The sequence below is a fragment of the Acinonyx jubatus genome, chromosome E2 (assembly GCF_027475565.1).
Source record: "Acinonyx jubatus isolate Ajub_Pintada_27869175 chromosome E2, VMU_Ajub_asm_v1.0, whole genome shotgun sequence".
Classification (NCBI taxonomy): Eukaryota; Metazoa; Chordata; class Mammalia; order Carnivora; family Felidae; genus Acinonyx; species Acinonyx jubatus.
Window position 1 is genome coordinate 5,699,508 of NC_069396.1, and position 20,341 is coordinate 5,719,848.

The 20,341-nt window shown below is 44.1% G+C and overlaps 1 protein-coding gene and 1 long non-coding RNA gene across 3 annotated transcripts in view; one reads left to right on the forward strand and one right to left on the reverse strand.

The window, feature by feature from the left end:
• The window catches only part of CDH13 (cadherin 13), a 1,023,179-nt gene that overhangs the window by 747,522 nt on the left and 255,316 nt on the right, over window positions 1-20,341 (reverse strand). The window lies entirely within an intron of this gene.
• LOC128313265 (uncharacterized) overlaps window positions 1,311-20,341 on the forward strand; it is a 37,145-nt gene continuing 18,114 nt past the window's right edge. The window contains exons 1-2 of the long non-coding RNA XR_008293718.1: window positions 1,311-1,433; window positions 14,212-14,255. This is a non-coding gene — a long non-coding RNA (uncharacterized LOC128313265). The remainder of the gene's footprint in view (window positions 1,434-14,211; window positions 14,256-20,341) is intronic.

Sequence of the window (20,341 nt, forward strand, 5' to 3'; positions counted from 1 at the left end):
TGAAGCCCAGACTGTGTTTCCTTCATCTTATCATTCAGATGGGTCTTCCGGTAGTTAATTGGCATTCAAGAGGCCGTGATATATCAGTTCCCCTCTGATGATCTCCTATGCTAAAAAATGGAGAGCAGTGAAACGTGCCCATTTTTTAGAGTGTGTCTATCAGAAGGTACCTTAAAGTGGCTCATAAGAACTGAATGATCCAAGGGTAGAATCAACTTGACAAGGAGCTGTACAACCACCCCATCTGGGACAGACAAGCATCAAAACTCACATGACTACCTTCTGCAGAAGTGTCACCTTGGAGCAGGTGTCATCCCAGCACATAGCTCTTGCATCCACCTGAACAGGCCCTGCCATTTAGGAGGGTGTTTTAAATGCTGTGCACCCTCTGTCCCCAGTGTCGACCTGGCAACTCTAAGATTTTTCACTGCTGACTGCAGCTCCCCACGGGTCCCTGTATTTCAGCAGAGAGTAAAACGATCCCTGTATATCACTTTGATAAGTTTGTAAAGCACTCTGCCATCTTTGAGCAGGAAGCTGCTCAAGAAAGATACCTTCGTTACAGTTTACAAAACCATTTCCAAAATGTGCTGCTTTGGCCCTCAGACTCAATTCAGAAATAGAAGCCTGTAAAACTTATCCAGAGAACCATTGTCAAAAGAGACATTCGCCCCCACCCCGCACCCTATAACTGGAGGCCACGCTTTAGTGTGTTACATTAGACTAGTCCGATATTAAATCTATATCCTAAGACTATCTTAATTGGCCATAAAAAGGACAATTGAAAACACAGGATTTGATCACTGCACATACAACGCTCGTGCAATAACCACCAAATTAAGCCATTTTGCAGGAAGCATCCAGGCCTGAGTTCTATTTAAGCTGTCTCAGAGTTACATTTCATCATCCAGTTTCAAGAAGGCAACAGGGTATTAAGTCGATTAGGATTCAGTGAAAGTTTAGACCATTGCACACTGTGCAAATTTAACATTTGCTTCCATCCAGCATTCTTGATAAGGGAAGGAGAGAAAGACATTTTACACATTTTCTGAGGATTAAAGTCGGACTTGCCCACTGCTCACGGTGACACCTTTTGGTGTCACTGGATTTAACGATGTTATAAATAATGAGTTAAACAAATTTGGAGAGTCTGATTAATGAACTAGGGGACCATTTTGTAATAGAGAACACTGATGTCTAAATGGAGCGTGTAACTTCCACATTCTCTGCTCTCACAAGTCATAGATTCCAGAACGGCAGAGCCCCATCCCCCTCTGCACACTCAGAAGCAAAATTCACTTCCACCAGGACCAGTTCTGAGCAAGCTTCGGGACGGGAGCCTTGCCTTCAAAACTCATTACAACTTCCATTTCTTTGCTGTTCCTTTTGGAAATATTTTCATCGGTTGAAGAAGTCAGACTTGCTAACCACTGGTAAGTGCCTGGGTCTGTTTAGACAGAACAGTACTGGCAGGAATCATGGTTAAGACACTTGCAGGCAACTGAGTTGAAAAAAAAAAGGGGGGGGGGCAATTTTGCTATTGACTAGTTGTGCAGCAAGGGACAATTTGCTTAAGATTGCTGGATCTCAGGCTCCTCCTCTCCCAAAGACATTGTTGTGAAGGCTACGTGGCTTAAGGTATTACATGGGGCACACCGTTCTGAACACATCTTATGCATTATTATCATTACTAATAAGTGGGCCATGGTGGGGGACCGCACGGGTGGTGGTATAAGTTGTACCAGGCAGAAGCCTGCTCTGGAATCTAATCTTGACCCTCGTGACCTGCCAAGTCACGGGTAGAAAAGAGGCAGCGGCTAAATTCTGACTTTGTAGTTCCTGTAACCCTTCCCTGGCATTCCACTCCTATCCTTGTCCTGACCATATCACTACTCTTTTTTATTTTTCTTTTTATTTTTTTAAAAAAAATTTTTTTCAACGTTTTTTATTTATTTTTGGGACAGAGAGAGACAGAGCATGAACGGGGGAGGGGCAGAGAGAGAGGGAGACACAGAATCGGAAACAGGCTCCAGGCTCCGAGCCATCAGCCCAGAGCCTGACGCGGGGCTCGAACTCACGGACCGCGAGATCGTGACCTGGCTGAAGTCGGACGCTTAACCAACTGCGCCACCCAGGCGCCCCTTTTATTTTCTTTTTAAAGACATAATTCTTTTAGAGCAATTTTAGGTTCATAACAAAATTATGTGCCTTGTGTAGGCACAAGATTTCCCATATGCCTTCTGCCCCAATACATAGATCGTGCCCCGCCCCGTTCCCAACTCCCCCTGCCCCTAGAGGTATGTTTGTTATAAGCGATGAACCAACATGGATACATATAATCATCCAAAGTCCAGAGTCCACCTTAGGGTTCACTCTTGGTGTTGTACACTATATGGGTCTGGACAAACATAATGTCATGCATCCATCACTGTGGTATCATACAGAGTATTTTCACTGCCCTAAAAATCCCCTGTGCTTTGTCTACTCATCCTTCTCTCCCCACCAAGCCCTGTAACTGCTGATTTTTTTCACTGTCTCTCAAGTTTTGCCTTCTCGGGAATGTCATAGACTTGGAATGACACAGTACATAGCCTTTTTAGATTGGCTTTTGTCCCTGAGTGATATACATGTAAGTTTCCTCCATGTTTTTTCATGGCTTGGTGGCTCATTTATTTTTAGTGTTAAATAATATTCCTTGGTCTGGATGTGCCCCAGTTTATTTATCCAGTCACCTACTGAAGGGCATCTTAGTTGCTTCCAACTTTTGGCAAGTGTGAATAAAACTGCTGTAAACATCCACATTCAGGCTTTCATGTGGACCTAAGTTTTCAACTCCTCTGGGTAAATATGAAAGAGCGTGGCTGCTGGATTTCATGGGAAGAGAACGTTTAGATGAGTCATTGTTCTTCCAATGCCGCACTGCCTCCTCTAGCTTATGCTTTGCCAGCTTTTTTTTTTAAGTTTATTTATTTATTTTGAGAGAGAGAGAAAGAGAGAGAGAGTGAGCGTACAAGCAGGGGAGGGGCAGAAAGAGAGGAAGAGAGAGAATCTCAAGCTGGCTCTGCAGTGTCATCACAGAGCTTGACACACAGCCTGAACTCACAAATTATGAGATTATGTCTTGAGCTGAAATCACGAGTCAGATACTTAAGTGACTGAACAACCCAGGTGCCCCACCAGCTTTATTGATTGAATGATTGATTGATTGATTGCGAGAGAGAGAGAGAGAGAGAGAGAGAAGGAGAGAGAGAAAGAGAGAGAGAGGAGAGAAAGAATTCCAAGCAGGCTCCACACTGTCAGTGAGGAGACTGACTTGGGGCTCGAACCCATGAACCGTGAAATCATGATCTGAGTCAAAGCCAAGAGTCAGTCATATAACCGAATGAGACACCTAGGTGCCCCTGCCAGCTTTTAAACAAAGACTGACAGCAAGGTGGGGTATAAATCCCCCAGGGCTCCCTTGCCCCTTGGGTAGAATATCTTTGAACTTGCTTTATGCACTTTCTTAGTGTTCCCCTTAAAGACTGGGCTGCATTGGCCCCCAATGGTTACCATCTTATGAGCTTCACTAGCTAGTTGCCTTCCCTTCCCTGTGTCAACCCCCTAATCTTCCACCTGTAGCTTCTCCATCTCCCAAATAAATAACTGCCCTTGAACCCTTATGTCGGGGTCTGCTCATGGGAGGGCTGCCCATCCTCAAAGCTCCCCTCCCATCCACAGCCTCACTCATCACACAGTGTTTTTGTCAACCCTAATATCTTGTGCCTTGTTTTACCTGCTCTGCCGGCCAGGGCAGTACTGCCACTTTTAGACCTGTTTCCCCCCTGACTACCTCATGAACTTTGTTCACAGATGGCTATAATAGTGAAGACCTCAATTTCCCCCCTGTCCCCTTTATTACAGCCCTGGGGGTGGCAGGGGGAGTCAGGGGGCAGACCTATAGTGGGGAAAGAAAAGCTCTAAGTGCATGGGGTCAAGGCACAGTATGTGGCTAGAAAAACATGTGCATCTGTCTGAATATCCATGGATGTGCGGGATTAGCCAGCAACACACACATCTCCCCAGATATGAAAATACTCTATGGGACCCCCTCTCTCTTTAGGCCAACTACCTGCCCTTTGGATAAAAAGGTTAAACTCCAATTCACTTTCTGTCATAAAACACTTTTTGGACCATTTTAAAGTCTAAGTTCCATTTCTACTGAGGTTTTTTTGTTTGTTTATTTGCTTTGTTATTTGTTTTCAATTAAACCAACATAGACTCAGAGGGTCTCATTCACCAGTGCAGATGATGAGATTCCTCAGCCCTACCTTCAATTTCACATCTTCTGAATTAGGACTAAATACAGATCTTACAATGCTGAGACAACAAACATTTGAAGAGACATGATTTTTAGGTACCACTGCCCCTAAATGCAATAATAGAAAATGCGAATTATAGGTGGTTTCTTCCTCCCCGGGGTCGATGAAGTATATCAGCTAAGAGTATTTTAGTCGAACTATTTTATTTACTTTCCTATCTTTCATATTAATCACTCATCTACTTCAAAGAATGTTCTGACCTAGCAGAGGATTTTGCACTAGATTCGAAGACCCCCCCCCAGTTATTTGAGAAAGTGTCGGCCTGTTTGCATTCATTCACGCATCAATTTCATAATCGTCTGGGCCCCACCTATGTGTTGTGGAGACCCACAGAGATGTTAGGGTGGAGTAGGGTATTTTAATTCAGCTGGCACAAATTCAGTTTCTTTGATGTATGATGGAGGGTTCCAGTAATGTCAATTCCCCACCCTCCATGAGTTTGCTATACAGTTAAGGAAACAACAGGAATGTGAAAAGCCACAAGTTAACACAGAGGTAGGGCATAGAAAAGTCTCAGAGGAGGGACACAGACAGGACTGGGTCGGGGGGAGCCGGCTGGAAATTTGGGGAGAAGAGTAGAGAAGAAAAGCTGTTCCCCCACAGGTAACCATGGCAACTGCAGGATGGGACCACAAAGAGAGGGCAGGGGCATCTGTGGAATGGGGGTGACAAGAGCTGGGGGGCCCTGCGGGCTGCAGGATGAGGGAGTGGACTGGACATGACTGAGTCGCGAGTCACAGCACCAAAGATTCAGGACAAGCATCTTCAAGTCCAGAAAGGCTAGACGAGGCCGGAGTGCTGGGCACAGCTCAGGCTCCAGGACACTGGCTGGTGGGGGCAGCCCCAAGCAAGCCGATGATGGAACGCCCTGGGGAGTTTGGTGGCAAAAATCAGGACTCTGGGGCAGGAGCCTGGAGCATGGGTGTGAGGGGACCCAGGCCCCACAGACGCTGTATGGCGGCGAGTGAGGGGGCACAGGAAGGATGACACTGTCTGAATGCCATGGTTACCGGGTGCCACCTGCGTCATCGTGCCTGAGCATTGCTCCCCGGAGGAACCTCAGAACATATTTATCATCTGTTTGGGGTTAGCTCACTGAATCCTGACGGCCATCCTTTAGGGTAGGCACCGGTACAACCTTGTTCCCAGAAAAGCCATGGAGTCAGAGAGGAGGAAGGATTTTCCCAGGACAGTAGAGCAAGCAAGAGCAACATCCAGGTGCAGATGTGAGCCTCTGCAGTGTTCTTCCAGGTCCCTTTGTCATAAGAGAGGTGAGGCGCGGTGCCGTGGACGTCAGGGACCCATTGCAGCTTTGTGAGGGGGGAGAGGCATGATGGAAGAGAGGTGGACACAGGGTCACAACTTGCTGACAGGACAAATCTTCCTGAAAGCTGCCATAGGCCCGGCTCTCCTCTTTTGGCAGAAATGTGTTTTTCTGCACAAATCAAGTTAGGCCGCATGCCTCAATGAGATGTGTAAGCGAATGAAAGCCGCAAAGGGTCTCAGCACTCAGGGAGGCTCTGGGATTCAGTTACAGAGCGCTGGAAGCTCTGATTTTGTTCTCATCTTCTTATGCTTTCCATCAACATAGGATTTCAGGTCCCCCCACCCCAGGGGCCACAGCTGGGAAGTGAGTGACTGGCTTTGTCCAGGCAACGGGGCTGAGCTCTGAGTTTACATCAACCTCAGCAGCTTTCCCCCACTGCTAACTTCTGGTGGAGCGCATACCAGCCTCAAAGAAACTCCCACCCCATTTGCTGCCCCACTGGCTGCACAGGTCAGAGCTGAATAAACTCATCGACTGGGAAGCCTGCAGTATCCTTGGTCCTTGAGGTCAGAATGAACACCCTTGCTGTGCTCTGAAGAAGAATATAGGGCTTTGGAAATCCTACACTCTAATTTAGTACCTCCCAAACCGAAAGGTAATCCTTTTTTGTAGTGTGAATCATACTGGAAATGTGGAGAAAGAAATAACAGTATCACGTGACCAGCAATAAGCACCACTAAACACCTGCATGGCTTGTTTAGTGGTTTGAGACTTGGAGCCTGGGAGCCTTCTTAGAGGACAGAACACATTTGCCAGCAGGGATTAGCTTTGAGATTAGAGTTTAATGACACAATTGCTAACACTGGAGGCATGGGCAAAGGAACCGGCAGACCCCAGGGAGCTCCTGGTTTGTCTGGGGGGGGGACATTTATCTAATAAACCATGAATAAATAATAGAGAGGAGTCTAAAGTCAAGAGATGCAGAGGAGCCAAGGGACAAAAGGTAGGGGCTTGATGTATAAGAAGATGCTTAAAAGCAATGTAATGTTTTGACTTTGTCATAGATATTCACTCCCGGAAAATGCTGTCAGTTGTGCAGTAAGAAACATGCACAAGCTGCTCACTGCCGTGGGTATCAGCCGGAAGAGGCTAGGCTATGCGGTAATAACAAAGAACTCTAAATTCTCTGTGACTTTGAACCACAAGGATTTATTTGTTGCCTATGCCCCATGCCTGTGCAGTCAGCAGTAGGATTCTGAGGATCATAGACACCCAGGGACCCAGGGGACCAAAGTGGCAGCATCTTAAGGGATTAGAAGATTGAGCACCAACAATTATGTGCTTTGGTCTAGAAGTGACATATGCCACTTGCACACACATTTCGGTGGTTGGATCCAGCGACATCGTGATGGCTAACATCAAGAAGGCAGGGGAATACAATCTCCACTTCCAGAAAGTAGAAAAAGGCCAGATACTGATGAACATGAATACAACCACCACATGTGTAATGGCAAAAGCCGGGAAGAAACACCTGATCATCTCATCTGTACATCAGCTGTAAACACACCAACATGAAAGACCACTATGGGGTTGTTCAGGAGGACTTGAAAATTAAAATGCAAATTGCAGGGGTGCCTGAGTGGTTCAGTCAGTCAAGCACCGGACTTCAGCTCAGGTCATGATCTCACGGTTCGTGGGTTCGAGCCCCGTGTCGGGCTCTGCACTCACAGCTTAGAGCCTGGAGCCTGCCTCAGATTCTGTGTCTCCCTCTCTCTCTGCCCCTCCCTCACTTGCACTCTGACTCTCTCAAAAATAAATAAACATTAAAAAAAATTAAAAAATAATACAATGCAAATTGCAGAAAATTGCACAGAGTAGTATCTCTGTTATGTATAGCTCACCCACATCACAAACCACTATGTATCAACGGACATACATATGTGGATCTAAATGTCCAGAAAAAGCTCCGGAAGGATGGCCATCAAACTAATCATAGCTGTTACCTCTTAAGAGAGGGATATAGTTGCAGGGAGGAAAACGGGGACTTCTGTTTGAATTATTTAAAAATGAAAATGAAATTATATGACTTCTGAAAGTTAAAAAAACATGTGTTTCCAAAAAGAATTTCTCTGTTTCCCAGGGCTGTTGGTTGGGTGGCCCCTGTGCTAACCTGTGGTCCATGTCCATTGCAGAAAGGTGACTGTGAGTGCTTTAGAGCTCCATGAGCTGCACCAGCCATATGGCTAGCAACCCAGTCCATGTGGGTGGAATTTTCATTACTAGCCAGTCCTATTTGGTCCCATGTCTGGCACTTTCTTGAACATTCTGGAATTTTAATTCCACAGGAAGCTACCTCTTCTTTTACATTCTATCTCTTCATCATCTGTGGCAACCATGGGGTAATATCCTGGGAAATGTCAAGGTTCCATATGTTTTTGTTTTCTTTCTTGATTTAAAAACTGGTCTATCTTCTTCTAAATCCTAATTCCTCTTTCTTTGGGATTCTTCTCTAGACTAATGTGGTCCAATAGAATCATGAGCACAATAAATCCAACATATATTTTATTTCCCCCCCCCCAAAATATATTGTTTTAAATTAAGCAAAATACACAATTTTCTAGATGGGTCTTAGGGCATAAGTCCTGGTGTTTGTCAGACACAAGGGCAAGCCAGTGGGGAAATGGTGTGGACCTGATTGGTGGCCCACAGAAAGAAAGACTGTGTCCATGAGAGACCCTCTAATCTGACTGTAGACCTGGCTTTCAGGTACAGAGATCGAAATTTTACTATTAGGTTGAAATCATGAAAAGTAACTTGGAATACCCACACAATAGAATATTATTCAGTGATTAAAAAGAAATAAGAAATCAGACCAAGAAAAGATACGGAGAAACCTTACATGCAGATTTCTTAGCGAAAGAATCCAGTCTGAAAAGGCTACATACCGTATGACTCTATCACCTTCTGGAAATGAGAAAACTATAGAGGTAATAAAAAGATCGGTGGTTGTCAGGGGTTTGGGCGAAAGGAGGATGAAAGGGTGGAGCATAGGGGATGTTTAGGGCAGTGAAACTATTCTGTGTGATAACTTTAATGACAGATACATCCTATGACACATTTGTCCAACCCACGGGAAGCTATGAGTGGGGTAGTAGGAGTATATGGAAACTCTGTACTATTTGCTCAATTTTCTGTAACCCTAAAACTGCTCTAAAAAATGAAGGATATTAATTAAAATGTTTTTCAAAGGAGCTACAATTTTTAAGAGAGGAATTTGGAAGGCTTAGACCATGGTTTGGGTTCAAAGACACACTTTGTCTACTTTGAGGGAAAAATAAATACCCAAAATACTTGTGAAAAATGGGAATGACACAGAGCATAGCCCAGACGTGCTGTGGCAGGAGACACTGAGAGCAGAGTCCTTGAGGGTCCTTGAGAGAAAGGACTCCCTCCTTCCACACTGACCCAAAGGTGCCTACTCCCATCTCTTCCCCTACTTGGAAACAGAAACTCCACAGAGGAAGCACGGATGTTGTCATGGCTTTGACCTCACCATGAACTTTCTTTTATAATTTTGTAAAATAGAAGAACAAAACTTGCCCCGTATGGAATGTTTTGTTTTTCCTTTTCCAAAGAAAAACATACCACGGGTCCCTGCCACTCATCCCTGTTAGCAATAGAGATGGACTGAGTGTCTGGACACTTTGTGGCTGAAGCAAGGCTCAGATTTGAGTTGTTGTGTGATTCTGGGGAAAACCACTGTATCTATAAGCATCATCAGTCTTGGTCTATACAATAAAGGGATTACAATTAAAGAGAGGATGGATTATGGGGCGTTAGGGAGGCTAAGGAAGACTTCCGGGAGCCTAGCGAAGAGCAAAGAGGAAGGGGACACAGGTAAACACACAGGATGTTTTGCTCTGTTTTCTTTTTTGGCCTTCCTTGTGATAAAAATTCCTTTCAAAGAAAGGACTCCACTGTATCAGGTGATCATTGCATCCCATTTCGGTTTCCAAAGTCAACAGTCCACATTAAGTGTCTGAGGAGATTTTGGTGGTAGACGTGACCCACTGAACTTGAGTGACAGATCTCAGGAGGGAATTTAGTGAGAGCCATGCCAGGTTGAATAGTGTCCTCCCCCAAATCCATGCCCGTCCAGAAACTCAGAATGGGACCTTACTTGGGAAGAAGATCTTTGCAGATATAATTAAAATAAGGTCATAATGGATTAGGGTGGACCCTAAATCCAATGGCTGGTATCCTTATAAAAAGGAGAGGACACAGGGCAAAGAGACAAAAGTCCATGTGAAAACAGATGCAGGGACTGGTGTGATGCCATCTGCGAGACAAAGAATGCACAGGGGGGCGCCTCTGTGGCTCAGTCACTTAAGCTTCCAACTCTTGGTTTTAGCTCAGGTCATGATCTTGCAGTTTGTGAGTTCGAACCCTGCGTCGGTGCTCTGTTCTGACAGCATGGAGCCTGCTTGGTATTCTCTCTCTCCCTCTCTCTCTGCCCCTTCATCACTTGTGCTCACTCTCTCTCAAAATAAATAAACTTAAAAAAAAGAAAAAAAGAACTCCTACAAAGAATGCCAATGATGGCTGGGTACCACCAGAAGCTGGAAGAGGAAAAGGAAAGATTATCTCCCAGAGTCTCCACAGAAAGCATGGCCTAGCTGACCCTCCACTGCAGGGTTCCAGGACTGTCAGAGAATACACTTCCCTTGTTCTAAGCCATTCAGGTTTGTGGCCATGGGTAGCTGCAGCTCTGGGACACTACAGCTAGCACCTACATGCACTAAGCATTTTCATGTGTGTCCCCCATTTAAATCTTCGCAAAAAGGACCCTGGGGTCACTGCACTTCCCTTTCCCCAGGTCTTCAGCGAGGGAATATCCTTTCAAGATTCTCATTTGTTTAACTCAGGACATGGTAATACCAAATCGTACAGTGCCAATCGGTCTGTGATTGCTTTTGAGGGATTTCCTGCACAAATGGCCAAAGCTTTGATGTAGCTACAAAAACGGACATCTTGAAGCTGAGAGCTCACATCAGAGAAATGGGGACTAAGGACCAATTCTGTGCTAAACTTACCCTCGTCACTGCCACCTTGGCAGTCTGGTAAGCCACAAGCCCTTGAATATAGAGCTTCTGAAAATATATAAGCCTGAAATGGAACATGGAATCTGCAGGAACTTCTCCACCTGTTTAAGAAAATCCAATGTAAGGGATTCTCTTTCCAGAAATGCTGATGTCGAAAGGTACTTGCTTTCTCCCCTCTCTCTCCCTCTATGTGTGTGTGTGTACATGTGTGTGTTTCTGTATACATTCGACATACATATATACTCACATATATACATATATGTTCATGTGTGTATTTTTATTTTTTTAATATTTTTAAATATTTATTTATTTTTGAGAGACAGAGCACGAGTGGGGAAGGAGCAGATAGAGAGGGAGACACAGAATCCGAAGCAGGCTCCAGGTTCTGAGCTGTCAGCACAGAGCCTGACGCAGGGCTCGAACTCATGGACCGCAAGATCATTACCTGAGCTGAAGTCAGCACTTAACCAGCTGAGCCACCCAGGCACCCCTCATATATGTATTTTTAAAACCCAGAGTACATTCTATTTAAATAGTTTATGAAAGATAAATTTTGATAGAACCTGGAAAAAGAGGAAGTGAGAAGAGAAAATTGTTCCATCCTGTGCAATGAGGAAGCACAAGCCACATGTGATTACTAAGCACTGGAAATGTGGCTCATCCAAATTGAGATATGAAGGGTAGAATAAATGCGCATTGGATTTCAGAGGCTTAATCCATAAAAGTAAAATATCAGTAATTTATTATATTGAGAATGTGTAGAAATGATAATATGTTAGATATTTAGATAATATTTTAGATGGGTTAAAGTACATCACTCAAATTAATTTCACCTGGTCTTTTTACTTTATGCCGTTTACACTGTATTTGTGTTGGGACAGCACTGGCCTAAGGGCTATATGGTCTGTGATATATTTAGTCACATTTTGAGCATTTCTGAACATTTTTGCTCAGGGAGTTCTTATTTTCCTGTAGAAGTGTTTTTCAAAAATTTGCTGTTAAGAATTCTCACACATACATACACAGGATTCACTTTGTGATGTTCTAATTTATCTTTTTCTATGGTAACTTTTCCTTTAAAATAACTGTCAGATATAAAGTAAGATTAATTAATATTCATCTTGCTCTTAAGTGTTTATGCATTGCCATGTGACCTTGGGCAAGTTAATGAGCTTTTCTAGGCCCCAGATTATCACCTGTAAAAGAACCTAGTCTACAGATGATCCAGACAACAGTGATTCCCAACTTCTTCCTCAGTCTCAACATATCAGATGGTTCTGGAAAAGTGCCATCAGTAACAGCAGTTCCCTGCACTGATGGTGCTGCCTCTGCTTCCTCCCACTTCCCCTGGAGAATCATTGCCATTCCCTCCACAGACTCGGTAAGAAATTTCTAGAGGGTAGAGTCAAGGGTAGTAATTAGAGTTAGAGCCCATAGAATGTTGGAGCCGTTGGAGGAAACCTTAGTTCACCCCGTTCAAATGCTTGCACCCCCCTTGGGGGAAGTTAGGACCCAGAAGGAGTAATGACTGCCAGTCAACTCACCCTGCTGGTCAGGACCAGGCTGGCTCTTGTGGACACTGCCTGCTAGTTAAACTGGCTTCATGGTACATCATGGTCTAACAGGAGGCGAGGCTTGAGCGACATAGAACAGCAGAGCAAAGACCACCATGCACGACTGGCCACACACATATTTCTCCCTTCTGCCCTGAGGCCACCACGTCCTACCAGGAGGTCATCTGTTTCTGCCTTATTTTACCATAAAATGTAAAAGGACAAAGGATTCAGAGAGATGTGAGTTTAAATTGAAAGTCATCATTTCAACCTCCCTGCAGAGAGGAGAATGGAGACTCATAAGAAGACAGCTGATGGGGCGGGGGGGCAGAGGGCAGGGGAGAGGGGAAAATGGGGGATGGGCATGGATAAAGGCACTTGTTGGGATGAGCACTGGGTGTTGTATGTAAGCGGTGAATCACGCGAATCTACCCCAAAACCAAAAAAAAGCACACTGTACTCACTGTATGTTAGCCAATCTGACAATAAATTATATTAAAACAAATGAAAAAGAAGGTACACGCAATGACTTTGGGTGCCAAAATGTTCTGAAGCACCAGAATTTCCAAAAACTGTTTACATGCTTCTGAGCCTGGTAAAAATGGTTGATGACTCAGAATGTTCTGTTCCATTTAGACCTGAGGCCTATCAGGGCTAGATAAAGTCACAATTGACAAAGATTTGTATTTATTACGAAAGATGCCAAGTTATATTTAGGTGTCTTTTTTTTTTTTTACCTTCAAATCTCACTCTAAATTGCTTGTCACCTTTTGAAATATCATAATTAACACCAGTTAATTTGTGTGCTTAAATATTTTAATGACAGGTTATAATTTTAATAGAAAAAGCAATTTAGAAGAAAATCGCAGGATCCTATGGTTTCCAGGAGAGAAGAGAGGAAAAAGGAGAGAGGCTTTGGAGTAGACGGAACCAAGACCTGGGACCCCATTCTGATTCACCACTTCCTACCTGTAGGGTCTTCAGGGATCTATATGACCTCTCCAAACCTTGGTGTTCTTGTTTATGAATCACAGATAATAAGCGAACCTCATTAAGGTGCGCTAAGGACTATCCCAGGGTTGTTATCATAAGCCCATAAAACACATGACACACCAAAAATGGCCATTATATTTTCTTGACATGAACCACCACTATAAAGAGAGAAAACATGTTGGAGTCTGGGTTCGAAGTTGAAAGCTCCCAGGGCCACTTAACTGTGAGAAGCATTTTCCAAAGGGTGCCAGGGCGAGGAAGCCAGAATCATTGTAAGAATGAGGAAAGGGCTCAAGCCCTCAGGGTGAGAGGAAGGAAGCAGAAGGGTGAATAATTGGGGGGCTCAGAATCAGAAAGGATTGGATTGGGGGGGTTGCTGAGGGCAAACATTCAGAGACCATGAAGTAGGTCTCCTGCTTCATGTATGGGAGTCCACTGGGGATGGGCAAAGCATTTGAAGACCCTTTATAGGGCCAACCACCCATCAAGTCATGTCTGTCCCCAAGTGGAGCAGGCTGAGAGGGATGGCCTGGTGTAGATCTCAGCTCGTGGAAACTCATGATTCAATAGGGTGGCCATGCAAAGTCAACCTAACCAAGGTGCTGGGTCAAATGGTTTGCAGTGAAGGTGTCCAGCACTGCTCTTATTGTCGATGCCACAAGTGAATCAGTGTCTGCTGTGGGTTATCCTGTTAATAATTCAGCAGACAGAGGCTTGAGGGATGGTTTCACCACCTACTGCTCATGTGATTTAAATTCTCTGAGCCTCCCTTTGTCTACAAAGTGAGGCCACCATTGCCTTCTTTGTAGGGTTGTTGCAAGGATTAAAAGAAGTAATGTATGAAAGATGCACACTCTGTGCTTACGCTAGAAACAGGATTCAATTGTTGACCTCCATGAAGACAAAGATTAAGATGTTGATTCCATCTCTTGTAGCTCCAAGACGCTTCAATTATGTCCAGACTTCAGACTTCTCATTGGTATGTATTTCAAAACGTGCTGTTAATAGCTCACATCAGATGAACCCCCTCCCTACTGAGCATCCCCCAAGGCAGACAGATGGGTCTCAAAAGTATATCTAGATGGAAATAAAGAAGGCCAACTAGGTGAAATAGAAAACGAATGAATGAATGAATGAATGAATGAATGAATGAATGAATGAATGAAAACACAATGAATCAATGCCAAGATGGTATGGTACTTTTCCAGCAGGAATGAACATGGCTTTGATTAATGGGTAGTTGAAGTTGGAAGGAGCCAAGCAAGGAAGCACGTGAGGAAAGGGGGTTGGGGAGGTTAAGAAGCTAAACACAATCCAGGTGAAATGAGTAAATAAATCCCAAGGAAAGAATGAAAATGAGAATTAATCAGGAGTGTGCTGAGCCGTGGCACTGCCAGCCACAATCAGAGGGCTTCTTAATTGCTTGTCAAAGACCAATGCATCCTGGCAAAATGATCCTCGAGTAGTGCTGGGACTTCTTTTTCCTAACCTGGCTTCATTTATCATGATTAGAAAACAAGTCAAAATTGATTTCTGTTTATTTTATAAAGCAAATCCCCAGGGAACTCTTCTTCCCAGTAGGTTTGATAATTTTTAGCATCGAAGGGGAATACTCTCAGAACAGAGAGAGCTGTGTTCTATTGGTTTTAAGGGGGTAAGGCATGTGGATGTGTAAAGTTTATGGCTATTATGAAAAATGGCAGTCTCTTAATTTTTTACAAATCACATCAAATCCATCAACATGAGCCTTTCAGTTCTTTCCTACTTTAAAATGGGCAAATTAGAGGCAGTATAATAAAGGAAAATGGCCCAAGGTTAGGAATCACACAGATTTGTGTGTGAATTCTTAGCTCTGCCACCTAATACCTGTGTGACCTTGGGCAAGTCACTGGAGGAAATTGCAGAGATCTAGCTCAGATCCCTGAGATTTGAAAATGAGGTCGCTAACACCGCTCAGATTTTCCAGGAGGATTATGAGTCATGTACATGGAAGGTATCGATACAGAAAATCTGTTGTGCAGACGGAAGGGGTGGAAATGATGTCCTACAAGTTCAGTGAAGTCATCCATTGGATTCTGTATTCCATGAGGGCAGGGCAGGGCCTGTGTCTGTCTTACTCTGAATAATATCCTAGCAATTGGCACAGGGCTTGGTATATATTTGATGTCCGTTTTATCTGGTTAGCACTCAAATTGCACATCATACATGCAAAATTCTATGTTAAGTGTTTCTAAGAAATTGACTCATATAATCCAATAAATATTTGTTGGCTGCTGATTGTTATTCATTTATTCATGATGTAATGATATTTAAGTACTATCTTTGGGGAGGAAACCCTTCTAGAGCCCAAAGAGCAGTGAGTAGTTTCATTCCTTCTTTGATCCATTCATTCTTGTATTTACCCATGTATTTGTCTGCTCACCAAATATTTGTATTTTATTTTTCCCTGCAACCTCAGCCCATTACCATTGTCCTAGATAAAACACAAGGTCAGTTTGCCCTCACCCCCACTCCCTGACTACCCAAGAACCTCATTTCGTGCACACACACACACACACACACACCCTCAGGCAAGCCCTCTCTATTCCACCAATATTTTGTTAATCAGGTAAATCATATTTGAAAGGCTGCAAGGATATTCCTGGTTTGGGGCCCTTGCACTGCTCACAAACAAGCTGTGACAAGAACAAGACAATGCCAGCAGAAGGTCAAAAAATATCCTTTCCTCCTGCATAGGCATTTTTATTCCCCAAACAGATTCCAAAGATCATGTTCTCTTTCTGGAAGTGTAATCACAGAAAAAAAAAAAAAAAATCAATGTACATTTTGGCCCATGTGAAACAATCTTATGAGGGGGCATTGATGTGATCTGCCGGTACCTCGAGATTTCTCTCAGCATCCTGGGCTGCCAGACCATTCTCAGATGCATTTTCTTGATCTGAAAGGGCCCTATTCCTGGGATTTAGTGCTTAGGGCTTGCCTGCTCCTTTTGGTTTATGCTTAATCCTCACAATTAATTCTGAGCCTCCTGCCTGGGGAAGTTTCTGCCGTAGAATTTCTTGGCATTTACCCAGCTAGAAAGGAAGTGATTGATGCTTTCCTCACTCTTCCGCACAAAAGCCGAAAGGCTGGGCAGAAATATCACCTGCCTCGGCGCTGGCCTCTCCCAGCCTCACCTCTTGACCCACACTGTTGATTTCATCCCTCACGTCTCCTCGGGGACGTCGCCCCATCAATTACATTCTCTTTTTCTTGCGTCTTCAATCACATCCTCTCAACTGGCTACTTCCTGGCAGTGTACAAACATGTTTAAAGCTTATTTATTCTGGGAAACTGAAAAAAAAAATAAAAATACTCTTTTCAATTCTACCTGCCTCTGAAGTTATTTCCCTATCTCTTAGCTTCCCCAGGTTTTCTGATAGAATTCACTCCCTGTCTTCTCTATATCACCGTCCCTGTGTTCCACGAGCCCGGGCAGGCTGCCTTGTGGCCTCACCAATTTGCTGAAATTCTTGCAGTAAAGATCATCAACATCCAAGTAAAACCCAACTCCAGAGTTTATTCTGTCTGGCCTGTCGGTGGTATTTCGTTTATTCTTATGGTCAGTCAGAGAGTCGTATTTTCTATGTGGCAAGCACTCAGCTACGTTTTGGACAAGTGTGGCTCTACCCTCCTGGGGACAGACACTGGTGAGAGGGTGGGGGGTGCCGTGAGAAAGGGCAGTGCTGTGGGACCTGTGACCTTCAGACCTGATCCGCACATCAGACAAGACTTTTTCTGGTGGCACTAGCAATTCAACAGAGGAACAGGTAGAAATTTGTGACCTGAAAGGCAAAGAAAAACATTCCTGGCAGAATTAATTGCAGGTGCAAAGGCACTGGGCTGGGATAGATCATGGCCTATTTGGGGACATGGAGGCAGGGCCACGCTTCTGGGCCACAGAGAGTAAGAGAGAGCACAGCAGGATGGGGCAGTAGAGGCAGGGAGAGGCGGCCACACTGACCATATACACAGGTTTCCACCTTCCTTCTTAGTCAGTGGGGGACACTGGTGACTGTTCTGCCCTCAGAATCACTTGTACACACATCCATCACCCAGAATGCCAGGTGCCAGGAAATAGTGGGACCAAGAAGAACAAGTGAAAGGAAAGAGAAATCTGGCTACTTCCAATTCTAGTTATGCTGAAAACAACAATCCCCTTTGTTTTTGTCAGAAGAGCAGATTGTAGGTCCACATCCATGTTGTCAAAGGAATGCTGTGACATAATAAGAAATATATATTTGGTGTCTGCCCTGGTTCCTAATCTACAGTTGCTAAAACCCTTGTTAATTTCCTAAACCATGGAGGTGCTAGGAGTATCTGCTGTTCTACTGTTTGATCTTCAGCTCTGATTGCTCACCCACAGCTTCTATTCCCTTGGAGTGTCCCGGGAGATGGGAGCATCTTTGGTTCTAATGAGGTGACTCCAGGTGGGCTTGTGGATGGCCTCAGCATGGAAGGTGGGAACCAGAACGACCATGATTAGGAGCTTAGAACTTACAGCCCTCTAGGGAGAGGAGAGGGACTGGACATTGAGTTAATAAAAATTGATCATACCTATATGATGAAGCCTCCATAAAAATCCCTAAAGCACAGGGGTTAGAGAGCTCCTGGGTTGGTGAACAAACCCATGTGCCAGGAGGGTGGTACATCTCATCTTCACAAGGACAGAAGACCCTGTGTTTGGGACTCTTCCACACCTCACCCTATGTACCTCTTCATCTGGTTCTTCATCTATATCCTTCAGAATATCCTCCATAATAAACCAGTAAATGTAAGTAAAGTGTTTCCCTGAGTTCTGTGAGCCCCTCTAGAAAATTATCAAACCTGGGGCAGGGGTCATGAGAACCCTTCTTCAATTTATAGACAAGTCAGACAGAAAGATGTGCAACCAGGGGACCCGCGGCTTGTAACTGGCATCTGAAGTGTGGTCTTGTGGGTCTCAGCCCTAACATGTGGGATCTGCTCTCACTCTGAGTAGTTAGTGTTGGGACTGAATTAAATTGTAGGACACCCAGTTGGTGTTCAGAGAGTCAGGAAATTGCTTGGTGTGGAAATGCCACATATTTGGTGTCAGAAGTGTTAAGAATGGAGAAACAGTATTCTTTTGAATGCATTCACACCAAGGGGCGCCAGGATGGCTCAGCTGGTTAAACATCCAACTTCAGCTCAGGTCGTGATCTTACAGTTTGTGAGTTCAAGGCCTGTATCAGGCTGTGTGCTGAGAGCTCAGAGCCTGGAGCCTGCTTCAGATTCTGTGTGCCTCGCTCTCTGCCCCTCCCCAGCTCGTGCTCTGTCTCTGTCTCTCAAAAATAAATAAACGTTAAAAAAAAAATTTAAACGCATTCACACCAAATGGGTCAGTTGAGACAAGAATGCAAATGTGTTTCACTTTATGAGTGTCGTTTGATGCAAAACTGCTGTGAGTAAACTTATAAGGTGAACCCTGCATACATACTCTAGGACACACACACATACCCACGCGCACGCGCAGACCCACAGGCCACCCACCTGCAGGCATTGCCTCATTTATTCCTGAGCTCTTAAATTAGAGCTTGCACTGGATAATAAAGTAGACAGGATATTCGTTACCATCAAATAAATATGAAACTGAGCTTTAGATAACATAAGGATTCCGAAAGTTAAGTGCTATTTTATGGTACCTTTCAATTTAGAAGTGCATTGCAGATAAAACATGGCTTTGGTGTAAACCATTGATGTATTGTGTTGTTAAGATCAATGAATTATTAAAAGGATAATCTTTTAAACACCAAGAAATTGTCTTCTAGTGTACTCTAGGGGCCATGGGTAAATGCATTACACATACAAATTCACCACTGCCTTGGTTGTAATTTATACAAACTCCAAAGTGCCCACCTGACGTCACAGAGACTCGATCCTCTTCCCACCCACTCAGCTAATGTGAGGCCCTGTGCCCTGAGCATGGAGTAAGGAAGGAGTCACTTTGTGGAGTACTCTGTCCTCTATTTTCTAGACAACTGAAGGGAACACAGTGATATGCCACCCAGCTTGCCTCGCAAGGAAGGTCTTGCTACCCCAGCCGATGGGCATGGCCTCTGTGGACAGGTCTTCATGTTTTGGTCCCATCAGGGATTTCCTGCACATCAGCAGCAGAGAGGCACTTGACCCAAGGTGTTGCCCCTTCTCCAGGCAGCCCATATTCAAATACTGGTTGAACCCAAGGGCACATTTTAATAAACAAGAGCTTTAATAAATAAATATGCTAAACTCCAGCTCAGAATCTGCTTCCCAGAGAACCCAGCCTTATGCAGAATCCTAACCCTAAATCACTGGATGCAACTTTTCCACATTTTTGTCTGTGCTGTTACCCACCTGGAATGCCATTCTCCCAGGTATCCATCCATTGGGTGAAATCCAACTCCTTCGTCAAGGACCAGTTCAAATGGTCCATTGTGTAGATACACCCCGCAGTCTATTGGCCCTTGCTCTGTACTATTGAAATGCTTGTATTTACCATTCAGTAGACTAGCACTATGACAGGTAATTATGAGCCACAGGTGCATTTTTAATTGTCTAGTGGCTACATGAAAAAAAAATGAAAAAGTAACAGGTGGGATCAATTTTAAAAATAGTTTTAAAATGTATTTTAAAAATATATTTTATTCAACTTTCCATAACCCAAAATAACCATTTCAATATGTAATACAAAAAGTGTTCATGAGATTGCTTTTATAATTTTTTCCCATTACTAACCCCATGTATATTCTATACTCACAGCACGTCTCAGTTTGGCCACCAACACTTCAGATGCTTAATAACCCCATGTTGCTTACTGTACTGGACAGTGTGGACAGTGAGTGCCCCAAGGACATAGAGACTAAAACTCAGCCCATGTAAAGGCATTTGATAAATGTTCGCTGAGCCGATGAACAAATGAATAGATGTCCAATGACGAATGGAAGAATGAAGGAATGATCACTACATGTTCATGGATGAATATCTTCGTTACCTGCCTAAGTCTGGGATGCATTCCTATGCCCCTGT